The sequence below is a fragment of the Bos grunniens genome, chromosome 13, assembly GCF_055505025.1.
Source record: "Bos grunniens cultivar Pamir isolate PY7600 chromosome 13, Bosgru_T2T1.0, whole genome shotgun sequence".
In the NCBI taxonomy this organism is placed as follows: Eukaryota; Metazoa; Chordata; class Mammalia; order Artiodactyla; family Bovidae; genus Bos; species Bos grunniens.
Window position 1 is genome coordinate 13847290 of NC_141177.1, and position 12103 is coordinate 13859392.

General features: G+C 39.1%; 1 protein-coding gene across 3 annotated transcripts in view; it reads right to left on the reverse strand.

Moving 5' to 3' along the window:
• TOP1 (DNA topoisomerase I) overlaps nt 1-12103 on the reverse strand; it is a 93227-nt gene that overhangs the window by 43100 nt on the left and 38024 nt on the right. The window lies entirely within an intron of this gene.

Genomic DNA, 12103 nt, shown 5'->3' on the forward strand with positions numbered 1-12103 from the left:
CTGGAAGGAAAGTTATGACCAACCTAGATAGCATATTGAAAAGCAGAGACACTACTTTGCCAACAAAGGTCCATCTAGTCAAGGCTATGGTTTTTCCTGTGGTCATGTATGGATGCGAGAGTTGGACTGTGAAGAAAGCTGAGTGCCGAAGAATTGATGCTTTTGAACTGTGGTGTTGGAGAAGACTCTTGAGAGTCCCTTGGACTGCAAGGAGATCCAACCAGTCCATTCTGAAGGAGATCAGCCCTGGGATTTCTTTGGAAGGACTGATGCAAAAGCTGAAACTCCAGTACTTTGGCCACCTCATGCGAAGAGTTGACTCATTGGAAAAGACTCTGATGCTGGGAGGGATTCAGGGCAGGAGGAAAACGGGACAACAGAGGATGAGATGGCTGGATGGCAACACCGACTTGATGGACATGAGTTTGAGTGAACTCCGGGAGATGGTAATAGACAGGGAGGCCTGGCGTGCTGCGATTCATGGGGTCGCAAAGAGTTGGACACGACTGAGCGACTGAACTGAACTGTGTAGACATTGGTAATACTATTTAAAAAAACGAAAAAAGTGCCACTCCTCAGGAAAACAAAATATGACATTATAAAACAAGAATCATTAAAATATTCATACCCTGGGTTCTAGCTCCTGGAGATTTCTCTGGGAAAAGCATTACAGAAAGATGTTCACTTTGATGCTTCTCATGATAAACAAACAAACAAGAACAAACAAACAAATAAAAAACCACCAAGAAACCAGATAGAGCCTTGGTAAATAATCAGAGGGGGAAACTGTGATATACCAAAGCTATACATCACAGTTATCATTATGTAGCCGTTATGCTATCATTTGTGAGTCGTAAATATACATGATAAATTTAAGACAAGCAAAAAAAAAAAAAGGAATATATAAAATAACTGCAGTTACATAGAAACGTGAAAGTGAACAAAAACTAAAGAGCAAAATTCAGGAGCTGTATTTTAAGGTGGCAGGACACTGGATGACTATTTTCTTTAGTGCACTGGGCAGGAAGCGTAGGTCCCTGTTTACTGCAGCAGCCAATATATTCCACAAGTTACCAAAAGAGAATGTGAATTCAAGGGCTATAAATTGAGGGTCATTCCTAGAAACAGGACAGCTGACAACCACCCCAGCTGACAGACAGCCAATCCCACAGGCAGCATAGGCTCTTGCCTTTCCTACCATAGACTGTATTTCCCAGCTGTCACATCTACCACATTCAGCCCAGGAAAAAAACAAACAAACAAACAGATTTTATCAGCAATGAGGTCATTAGGTTACAACCTTTCCATGAAGTTTGTCCTAAAGAGATCTGGCTAGCATTTTCAGCTACACCCAAGGCCAGAAAGGGAGAAACAGATGACGGTACCACTCAAGTGAGAGCCCCAGAACCTGGATCAGGACAGCAAGTGGTATCCACATCTCTGGAGACAAAAGGAGCCCCAACTAATGATGGCGGTTTGGATAATTAATCAGCAAAAACTATAAAATCCAGGCAGGAGGGCAGGGGGATGAGTATAAACAGGACTACAGGTTTAGGGAAGACCCAGAACTATCAACAGAGGAAAAATACAGCAATGTCCACTTTCCTTGGTTTATATGTTCCTCCCTTTGTATTGTTTTCATTAGGTTGTTATTTAGATGTGCCACACACTGGAAAATAACAGATTTCTATGTAAGTACAGTTTAAAAAAAAAAAAATCCTAGTGTGCTAGCACATGATGATCAATTTTTCCCACCATGCTTTTTATTCTTAGCATTATTACGAAGTCACTCTCTACTCAATGTGCTCTCATAATCTATTTTCACCACAGCACAGTGTTTTAGAAACAACTTATTCTTTATTTTGTACAAAATGGCTTCCAATTACAATAATGCTCTTACTTTCAGTTCTCCTGAATTCAGCTTTAGAATGGTGAAAAAATAGCTGTCAAGACTGCAACTGATTCTTCAGGAGTTTACATATATGAAATCACAGGCCCATGGTTTTGATACTACCAGCAAAATGTATGAGCTTACTATTTTATATACAAATACTTAAGTTTCAGCTTTTGTTTTTTTTGAACATTAACTCTAAGAGGAATTAATGGTCATCTAAAGAAGTTCCTGCCTAAAAGCAAAAAATCTGGAACAATGACATCCATAATACTAATGGTTAGATATACTTTCCCCCCAGAATAAGAAAAAAGGACAAATTTAAGCAGCAATATGTTCAGTGCTTTCATGTACATTATTTCACTCAGCTCTCACAACACCCCTGTGAAGGAGTCTTTATTATTCCCCTGCTGATTCAGAAACAGAGGAGCCAGTGGTTCAAAGTCTTATTCCAAGTTACAGTGTTAGAAAGAAGGGCAGCTGGGATTTAAACTCAGCATTTCCATCTCTAAGTTCAGAGCACTTTCCACTAGATCAGTATCATTACATTTCCATGAAGCTGACAGCCACCACTTAAGGGAAGCCTAGTGTTAAGAGACAAAAGGCATGGGCATTCTAAGACTTGATGTATAAAGTTAAAAGATTTTCCTCTACCATCAAGTGAAAACTTTCTAGACAAGGCTTAGGACATCAGAAATGATAAAACTCTGGGATAGCTACCTCTTAGATTGTCTTCCCATGAAACTAAATGGCTGATTCAGGAATCTGAGTTTAGGAATGCTCTACGGTCCTTATTCCTTTACGTTCCACCTCCTTGCCGCCACCGCCCCTACTTGTTTTGTTCTCTTTCTCAACGAAAGCGATTCTTAGAACATGATTCTGTTATACTAGAAAACTGGCTTTCTGGTCTCTTGGCAATCACAGCATGGGCACCATGAGTATACACACAGACCTCCAGTTTACAGCTTTGCTATTCATTGTCACGCCACACAGAGATCAGGGAAAAGAAGTCAACAAATGACATGGCAGTGGCACTGATACTCAGGCCAACCCCAGGAAAGTGAAAGAAGTCAGTACTTCCTCTGCCTGCTAACCAGAGGGAAATCTATTCAGGAAATTCAAAGTTTCTGTTAGTGTAGTAATCCCTTTGTAGGTACAATTAATCACAAAGCCCAAAAGAGATGAAACTACCAACTTTACTTTTCAAAGGCATCTCATTCTCCTCTACTCCCAATTGTTTAGACAGGAGAGAACAAGTTTGCGTTTTTATACAGAGTTCAGAAGATTCAGAGTTAAGGAACATCTTGTGGTAACAAGGCATTCCATTGGGGACTGTTAGAAATGTGGGTTTATGAAGCTGTATTAAGTCTCTGAACACAATGCTAACATCTTGTCTACTTGTCGTGTGCTGTTCCTGTTCCTGCCTCCAGAAACAGAGAACAGAGTACTGGGAGTCCTACCCCCTCGTCCACAACCTGACACCAACAGGAAGGCTGCCAAAGAGCAAACCCCAGGGTCAGTCTTTCCTAGGCATCTATCGGAAGTGAGTAGCAGATGCTTTTGGAGATCGAAGTCTTGTGACACAGAAGCACGTTGAAGGCCGTGCCATCCAAGTCAGAAGCAGGATTTGCCCAGTGGTAGAAATGCAGCCAATCTGGGATCAGTGAGGCTGACTCATCATCATTCAGGATTTCCTAACATGTACCTCTTTTTCCAAAAGACTTAAAACTGGCTTGACTTTCACAGCGGCTTAAAGGGCATTACCTTTCCATTGATGATAGTGAGGTGATGGAAATTCTGACCACTGCAGAAGAGGAGTTCATATGTTGACTATCTCTGTTTTAAGAGATGTTACCCATGTCTATGTACTGATCCCACTATTTTTCCATACACAATACACACAATATGTAAAAATCACAAAATGGGTTGTAAATATAACTGAGGGCTAGAATACTGGCCAGTTTGGGGCAGCAGTGCAGGTGACTCCAATACTGAAGAAACTTCAGTGTGGCTAAATAAGAAAAATAAACTAGAAAAGCTTAATAATGATCATAGTAAGGAAACCCAGAGATGTGAAGAACAAATACACTTTAAGAATGAGTTTGGTCTGGGGTACGGTGAACACTAAAATACAGACAGTAGCTGGCATTCCTAGAATATCTGAAATGGTCACACTTTCGGATAAAATATAAATTTCATCATCAGGAACTCAGAAAGCATCCAATTATTGGGTATACACAGAAGCCAACTCCTTGGCTCAGGACTCATATCTGTTTGGAGATAAAATCTACCAAACATCAGAGTCTGGACAAGCAAAACTCAATGCCAAAGAGAATAAATGGGAAGACTCAGCACAGCAAAAACAAAAAATTCAGGGAGAGAGACAGAAGTTAAATTATTTGTCCAACTGGCAACTAGTGGGGCCAGAGTTTGAACCCAGGCCATCTGAAGCCCATGCTCTAACCACTCCACTATACTGCCCTTCTGGCTGCTTCTAAAAGAGATCCAGCTGATATTTCACTGTATCCATCACACCTCTTGTGCAACTCTTGGTGGACCTGCACAGACAAAACAGAGAGTTGACCCAGGCTCCCCTAGGCACTTACGAAGAAGGATGAGAGAGACAGTAGAAGTAGGCGGGTGGCAGCAGGAAGCCCAAGACAGAAAAATATTCTTCTGCCTCTAGAAGGCATTTGCTGCCTCTTTAGGAAAAAAACCCGGCTTGATCCTCTGGGAAGATAGGATGTTGGCTATGGGAAACCATTTAAATCTGCTAAAGAAAACTAAAACAATGGTCTGTCCTCTATCACTAATAAAAATATTTAGCAGACACTTAAACCAGTACAAAGTCCAAGGCACTCTTCTAAGCAATTTAATCCCCATAACAAAACTCTGAGATAAGTATCTTCATTTTACACATATGGAAACTGAGCCACAGGAAGGTTCAGTAACTCACCCAAGAAAATACATCTAATGAGCAGTAACTAGGATTTAAAATCAGGAAGTTATGCCTTTGACCACTCTGGTGCCTTACTCCCCAAATACGGCAAAAAGGAAACCCTGCTAGGAAGAGTAGGGGGAGCCTCTTTATCTTCTGAGAACAAACTCATTCCAGTGACCTGGCCATTTCCTCAAGGCAACAGCCCCCTGCAGGCTGCAGTCAATGGAGTCAGAGGGGATTCCTCTGGGAGAACCTAGAAAGATACTAAGCTGTGAAAGGAAGAAATCCATGGCCCTTCAAAGGAAGGCAGATAATTGAAGCTTAAGTAATGTTTGTTAAATCAAAAATTTTACTTTAGGTAAATTCTAAAGTTGCCTCTGAAAAAAAACACAGAAACTTGTTTTTGAAAGGCTTTAAGAAGTAAAGATTTCTTTATTCACTTTTTTTGGGCATATGGGATCTTAGTACCCCACCAGGGATCAAACCCAGGTCCCCTGCATTGGAAGCGCAGACGTGTAATCACTGGACCACCAAGGAAGTTCCCAGATTTCTTTATGCTCATCCACCATTATAGGTTACTAGGCCAAATCCCAATAATTATTAAAACTTGGGAGTTGAGTGGAATCTTACAGAACTCCCATTTCTCCTCTAAGTTTTTTTATCTCTATTAACAGGGTAAATAGTCACCCAGTTACTCAAGCTAGGTATCCTTTTTTCTTAGACAACCCCCTTCATGTCACTTATGGCTGTCTCATATTTCCCGTTCTCAACTATTTTCAGTGGCTTCTTGCTCCCTTCAGAATCACATCTCAGCTTCTTGAAATAGTATTTAATAGTTCTGCATCAAGCAACTTTTTGGAGGCCCCACTTTCTAATCCATCCTATTAACCCAGGCAACCACCTAATTGGAGCAAAGTACATGACAGCCCTTCCATATTTTATCTTTTCTCACTGTCTGGAAAGTCACTCTTTCTAGCCATCACCTTCCCTTGTCAAGATCTTAACCATCTTTCCATGGCTAGCTCAAATACCCTTTCCACCATGAAATCGCTAAAAAAAAAAAAAAGACTACAGGTCATTATAACAGGGCTAGGTATCATTGAAAACTAGAGTACCGAATCTGCTATTACCAATAAGTAACTATTAAATTAGATTCAACTACCAAAATCAACAGCTTCAATTTATTAGAATGGCAATTCTATCAGGCTCATCATAATCTCAACTACTGAGTATGTTAGTTTCCAAACAGCTTTTATATGCATACTTACATTGAATTCTCCCCTATACACTTGAAAGCTTGACCAGGCTGCTGCTGCTGCTAAGTCACTTCAGTTGTGTCGGACTCTGTGCGACCCCATAGACGGCAGCCCACTAGGCTCCTCTGTCCCTGACCAGGCTAGTGTTGCTATTAACATTCAACCAAAGTGGAAAAAGTCTCAGAAGTTAAGTGCCTTGGATAACAACACACAGCTAGTAAGTGATAGGACCGGGCCCCACCACTTCTAATTCAGTGTGCTTTTCACCACATCACATGGACTCCCATGTGAATGGCAGTGATACTCAGTCTTATTTCTTAACTACCCAACCTCTTCCACTTACCTATGTTAACTGTCCATTTCCCTGAGACAGGCTGCTATGAGAACATGTAGGTAAATGGAGGGCTTCAGCAATAGCTGCCCCCAACCCCCTCCAAAAAAAGAGGTAAACACATCTTTTTAAATGTGATTACTTTCAGAAAAATTTCCCAAATCTGAGAACCAGGTTGCTTAATTCCAGTGCATTTTCCTAAAAATCTATGTTCTTTCAACTTTAATTCAGGTAGGATCTGGAACTGAAGTGAAGGCAGAAATCAAAAGCATCCTTATTCTCACACTGACTGTATAAATTAGTACTACCAACAGGGCTGAAAAAGCACTTCCCTTACTATATTTCACAGCATTGCTTTTCTACCTCCCCTGGATTTCCACAAATTTTTCACTCCACTCTGAGGGTCAGGTTTAAAAACGACAAGAGAAACACAAGGTCAAAAGTTGGCAGGAGAAATTTTATGTTTCACATGTGATAGTCCTTTATTTTCTAAAATAACCCCCCCCCAACTGCTTTTAATGATGTATATATGACAGGTCTAGTATTAAAGATAGTTTATGCTAAGAATGCAACCTTTCAAGAGAAGTATCTGGCTGAAATCCTACAAGCTCAGTGATTCTTTAGCTCTAGTCAGAGCATTCCTTTTGTTTCTTTAGAGAGGATTTATATATTGCTTTAAAGGACTGGAAGTGCTAAATATCAATGCTAACAGAAAAAAGCAGTATCAGAGACAAATAATAGAAGAAATTATTTTTATTTGACTTTGGTATAAATTTCCTATAAGTCAGATACTCAGAGATGGGGTTTTCACAGAGTCAGAATTTAATGATGTTAATACTTCTAGTGCCAAAACGTTTAGGGATCTGGGGCCAAAAAGAAATAGGCAGCATCTGAAATGATCTGGCATTGTAAAACCCAAGTTGCCTACCATATGCATGAGAAAGAGGTGCTTGTATTTAAACACAGACAGTTTAGCTACACAACTAACGTTCCTTAGGGAGAGAGATTTGCTTCTTACATCAGGTCCTTTAAAGTCTCACTAGGACTCAGAAGCCCTGGTCTCTCAGCCTCACTCTGTGACCACACTGCTGTGTGACCTGGGGCCTGTCGCCTTAGACTCATGTCCACACACAAAAGACATGAGATAGAATGACCTTTAACACCCCACTTCCCCATGGAGCGAGCACCTCCATGAGAACTGAGAATAATAAAAGGAGAAAGTACATGAATAAGAAGGGATCTCCTGAGAAGTAGGTCTAAATCCCATCTGTCTCAGAAAGGCTTGTTTCCAATTCTCTGACACTCCAAGAATGCAGTACAATATTACTATGCAGGAGAAAGAGGCCTCCTGGACTTGGGTCCTAAGTGTAACCTAATGAAAAATCACTGATGCTAGGATCTAGCAGAGAAGGAAGAAATATAGAAACACATTACTGTAGAACTTGTTTCTTCATAATAGATGGCCACAAAAGTAGGCAGGGTTGATGAGCAAAGTTTTAAAATAAAGCATTTTGGAACAGAACATGCTAAATCTTAATTATTCTGGGCTTCAGAGGTGATTAAACAATCCTCAAGGATTCCTTAATGTGCTGAAGAAGAAAAAGAAACCCAAAACTACCAGAAAGATCAGAAAGTCATTTAAAAAGGAACACGGTGTACAGGATTTTACTGGACCATAACCAATACACTTGTTTTGTTGCAAAGCGGCAGTGTGTCAACAGAGGTCAAAACAGGAAGTACTTAAAAGTCTGCTTACAACACATCATCTGGTTAAACTGTCTGAAATTTACTCACAGGTGAATTAGAGACCCAGGGCTAGATTTAGTCATGTGTAAACAAAACCTAGGGGCAGGTTCTTTCAATGCCTTTTGGCAAACAAGCTATTACTTTTCAAGTATTCTGATTAGAAAATAAAGAAAATATTAAAAGGCACAAAACTGCACAGAATAAAACTCCTGAATTTGCCTATCCTATAATCTTGGAAAAGTATGCTTTTAAAGGAAGACAAGAAAGTTCAGTTGAGGAAGGTTAAGTAAACTAGTCAACATCACAAGACACTTAGGTGGAGAGACCAGAACCAGGAGACTTTCTTCTAGATAGACATAAGAAAGCCATTGTGGACTTCAAGAAAAATGATGTCAAAATTACACCCATGGGTTTCCCTGGTGTCTCAGTGGTACAGAATCTGCCTGCCAAAGCAGGAAACACAGGTTCAATCCCTGATCCGGGAAGATCCCACATGCCACGGAGCAACTAAGCCTGTGCGTCCCTCAACTACAGAAGCCCGCTCACCTAAAGCCTGTGCTCCGCAACGACAAGCCACTGCAATGAGAAGCCTGCATACCACAAACAGAGAAAAAAGCCCACGCAGCAAAGAAGACCCAGTACCAACATAAATAAAAACTTAAAAAAAATAAGATGAATAAAGCTTTTAAAAACAATTACATCCTAAAAATTTTAAAAAGATTTTGGTAAAACAGGACAGGGATCAAACTTCTGTCCCAAAGCCTTTTATGCCACCTCTACCTAATTCTCTTCTTCCATCACAAATGGCAAATTATGGTTGGTGAAGTAAGATGTGTCAGAGAATAAGACATCCATTTTTAAAAGCTTATGGTTTAAATATGAACTTTTATCTTTTTAAAGTCTGTTTTTGGACAGATTTCAGGTAACATAAAAATTACTTTTTTTTGATCTGATCCATGTGTAAGCATTTTCCTTAAATGATAAAGTTCTTCATAGTCAAGACTATCTCATATATTTTTGGGCCTTCACATCAACTAGCACATCATAAATATAGGAAGAAAGATAAAAATTCTTGTTTGACGTGATCAGCAATTCTACTGCTAAGTATATACCCAAAAGAATTGAAAGCAGGGACTCAGGCAGACACTTGTGCACCCAGGTGCACGGTAGCATTATTCACAATAGACAAAAGGTGGAACAATCCAAGTATCCATCAACAGATCAAAGACTTTTTTTAAATGTGGTAGGCATGCAATGAAATATTATTCAACTATAAATAAGAATGGAATTCTGATATTCAATAAAATGGATGAACCTTGAAAACATTATGCTAAGGAAAATAAGCCAGACATAAAAAGGACAAATACTTTATGACTCCACTTACCTGAGGTAGCTAGAATGGAAAAATTCAGAGAGACTGAAAATAGATGCTGCTAAAGGGTAGGAGGAAGGGGAAATAAGGAGGTATTATTTAAGAAGTACAGAGATTATCTGGAATGATGAAGTTCTAAAGATGGATACTAGGGATGGTTGTACAATATAGTGAATGCCACTTCCCCCAAATGACAAACTTTATGTCATACGTATTTGAGACAGAAACACACACAAAAAACGGTGTTTGAAATGTGGGATGGCCAAAGGGAACTCTGCTACAGAATATTGAGAATATGTGAAAAGGAGAGAGACGATGGTAACTGGTGTAACCATAGGTCAACCACTCACTGATTCAATAAATATATACTACTAAGTATCACCTGTCCACCAGGTACTGTATTAAGCCTTGAGGACATACATGAACACAACAGAACCCAATGTTGTTCCCAGGGACCATCAAGAGTCCAATAGGTCACAGAGAAAAGCAGAGAGACAATTACAACACCACCAGAATTTGGTAATGGCTGTGAGAGGGATATACTCAAGGTGCCAGAGAAGACATAAAAAATGGTACTTTAATATGGGGGTTGGGGGGTGGGGGGAACAGGCAGAAAAGATACCTGAAAAAAGAACTCTAAGCTGCAACTAAAAGAATGTTATTAGGAGGGCTAAACAGAGTCTTCCAGAACCAGTAACAGCATATTTGAAAACCTAGAGGTATTCAGAAGACACTCTGTGTTTTAGAACAGAAAAGCAGTTAAGGGAGAGTAGAAATGGAAGGTGAGAGAAGGGTGAATCACAAGAGATGCAGCAAAGAAAGACAGCCAGACTTAGAGAAGCATTCTGCAAACTGCAATGAGAAGATGAAAAAGGTAGCCAGCAAGTGGAAAGCCAGGGGAAGCTGGTTTCAAAAAGGCCTCAAGCCCAGAATATGGAGCATCTTGGCAAATGCTCCACGTGTATTTTACTGCTGAGTGTAATACTCTATAAATATCAATTAAATCAGGTTCATTGATGATGTTTAAAGTCTTCCATATCCTTAATGATTTTCCCATCGATTGAGAAAGAGGTAGTAAAATCTAAGTATAAATATTATTTCTCTTTGCAATTCTAACAGTTTTCACTTCATCTATTTTGAGACTCTGTTATCAGTTGTAACTGATTATATTAACATTTGTAACTGTTCATACTCTTTGCTCCTGTTCAGTGGTGACCAACTCTTTGCGAACCCATGGACTTTAGTCCGCCAGGCTCCTCTGTTCATGGAATTTTCCAGACAATAATAATGGAGTGGGTTGCCATTTCCTACTCCAAAGGATCTTCCTGACTCAAGGACTGAACCTGCCTCTCTTGCATTGGCAGGAAGATTCTTTACCACTGAGCCACCAGGGAAGCTTTGAAACTGTTATGCCCTCTTGATTAATTAGTCCCCTTTTTTATCATTATGAAATGAACGTCTTTATTCTCGGCAATAATCTTTGCTCTCAAATCTACATAGATATTAATATTTAAGGTAGGTGACTACAAACTGAAGAAAAGATGCATGTGAACTGAATTCAACTATTAGTACCTAAGACTAAATTTACTGGACTAATGGAAACTAGATAATTAAGTGATAAGAAATGCGAAAATTGTGGGGAAAGACCACAGGAGTGGTAGATGATTCCTGAAGAAACAGCCTCACTACAGAAAATTAATCTGTTTATTTTAATGATTCATAAAGACGTCCTCCCTTAAAATTTTCATTTAAAAATTTTTAATGATTACAAAAAGACAGAATTCACTTTATCGTGCCTTTTCCATAAGCCCCATTTTTTAATAATTTTTAAAAATAAAAGTAGCATATATACAGAATGCAGAGTTCAAAGACTTATCACAAAATAAGGCTACAATGTGATTACCACGAAAAGTCAAGAAAAATACTACTGATACCACACCAGAAGTTCCCCTCACATCATTTTACAACTGCTACCTTTCGCTCCTTACCAAAGATCACCATGATCCTGGATTCTAAAGGTCTTGATTAATTTTTGTTTCTGAATTTCAAACAAATTGAAGCATACATTATGTATCTTTTTGACTAGTTTCCTTCAAGCAACACAGGTTTGTGGAATCCACCTATGTGTACTCCTTTCATATTTATTTATATATAGTACCCTAATACACCACACTTTATCCATTTTACTACTCTCGGGCATTTGGGAGATTTTTACATTGGGGTTATTAAAAACAATGCAGCTCTAAATAGCTTTTTACCTGCCCTTTGATACCCATATACACACATTTCTGTTGCGAATATACTTGGGGATGGAATTCTTAAGTTACAGGGTATACATAAGGTAATTTTAGAAGACATAGCTAAGTAGTTTTCCCGAAATGATTCAACAGTTTATAGTCCCATCAGAAATGGGATTGCTCCACATCATTTGAAGGTCTTGGTATTAGCATTATTTTAATAATTAGTTATTACTACAATGTGTAGGTATTAAATTGAGGTTGTATTTTCCTGGTGAATTTTTTTTTCATTTTGATACATTGGTACATTTTATTCTATCTTAAATTCT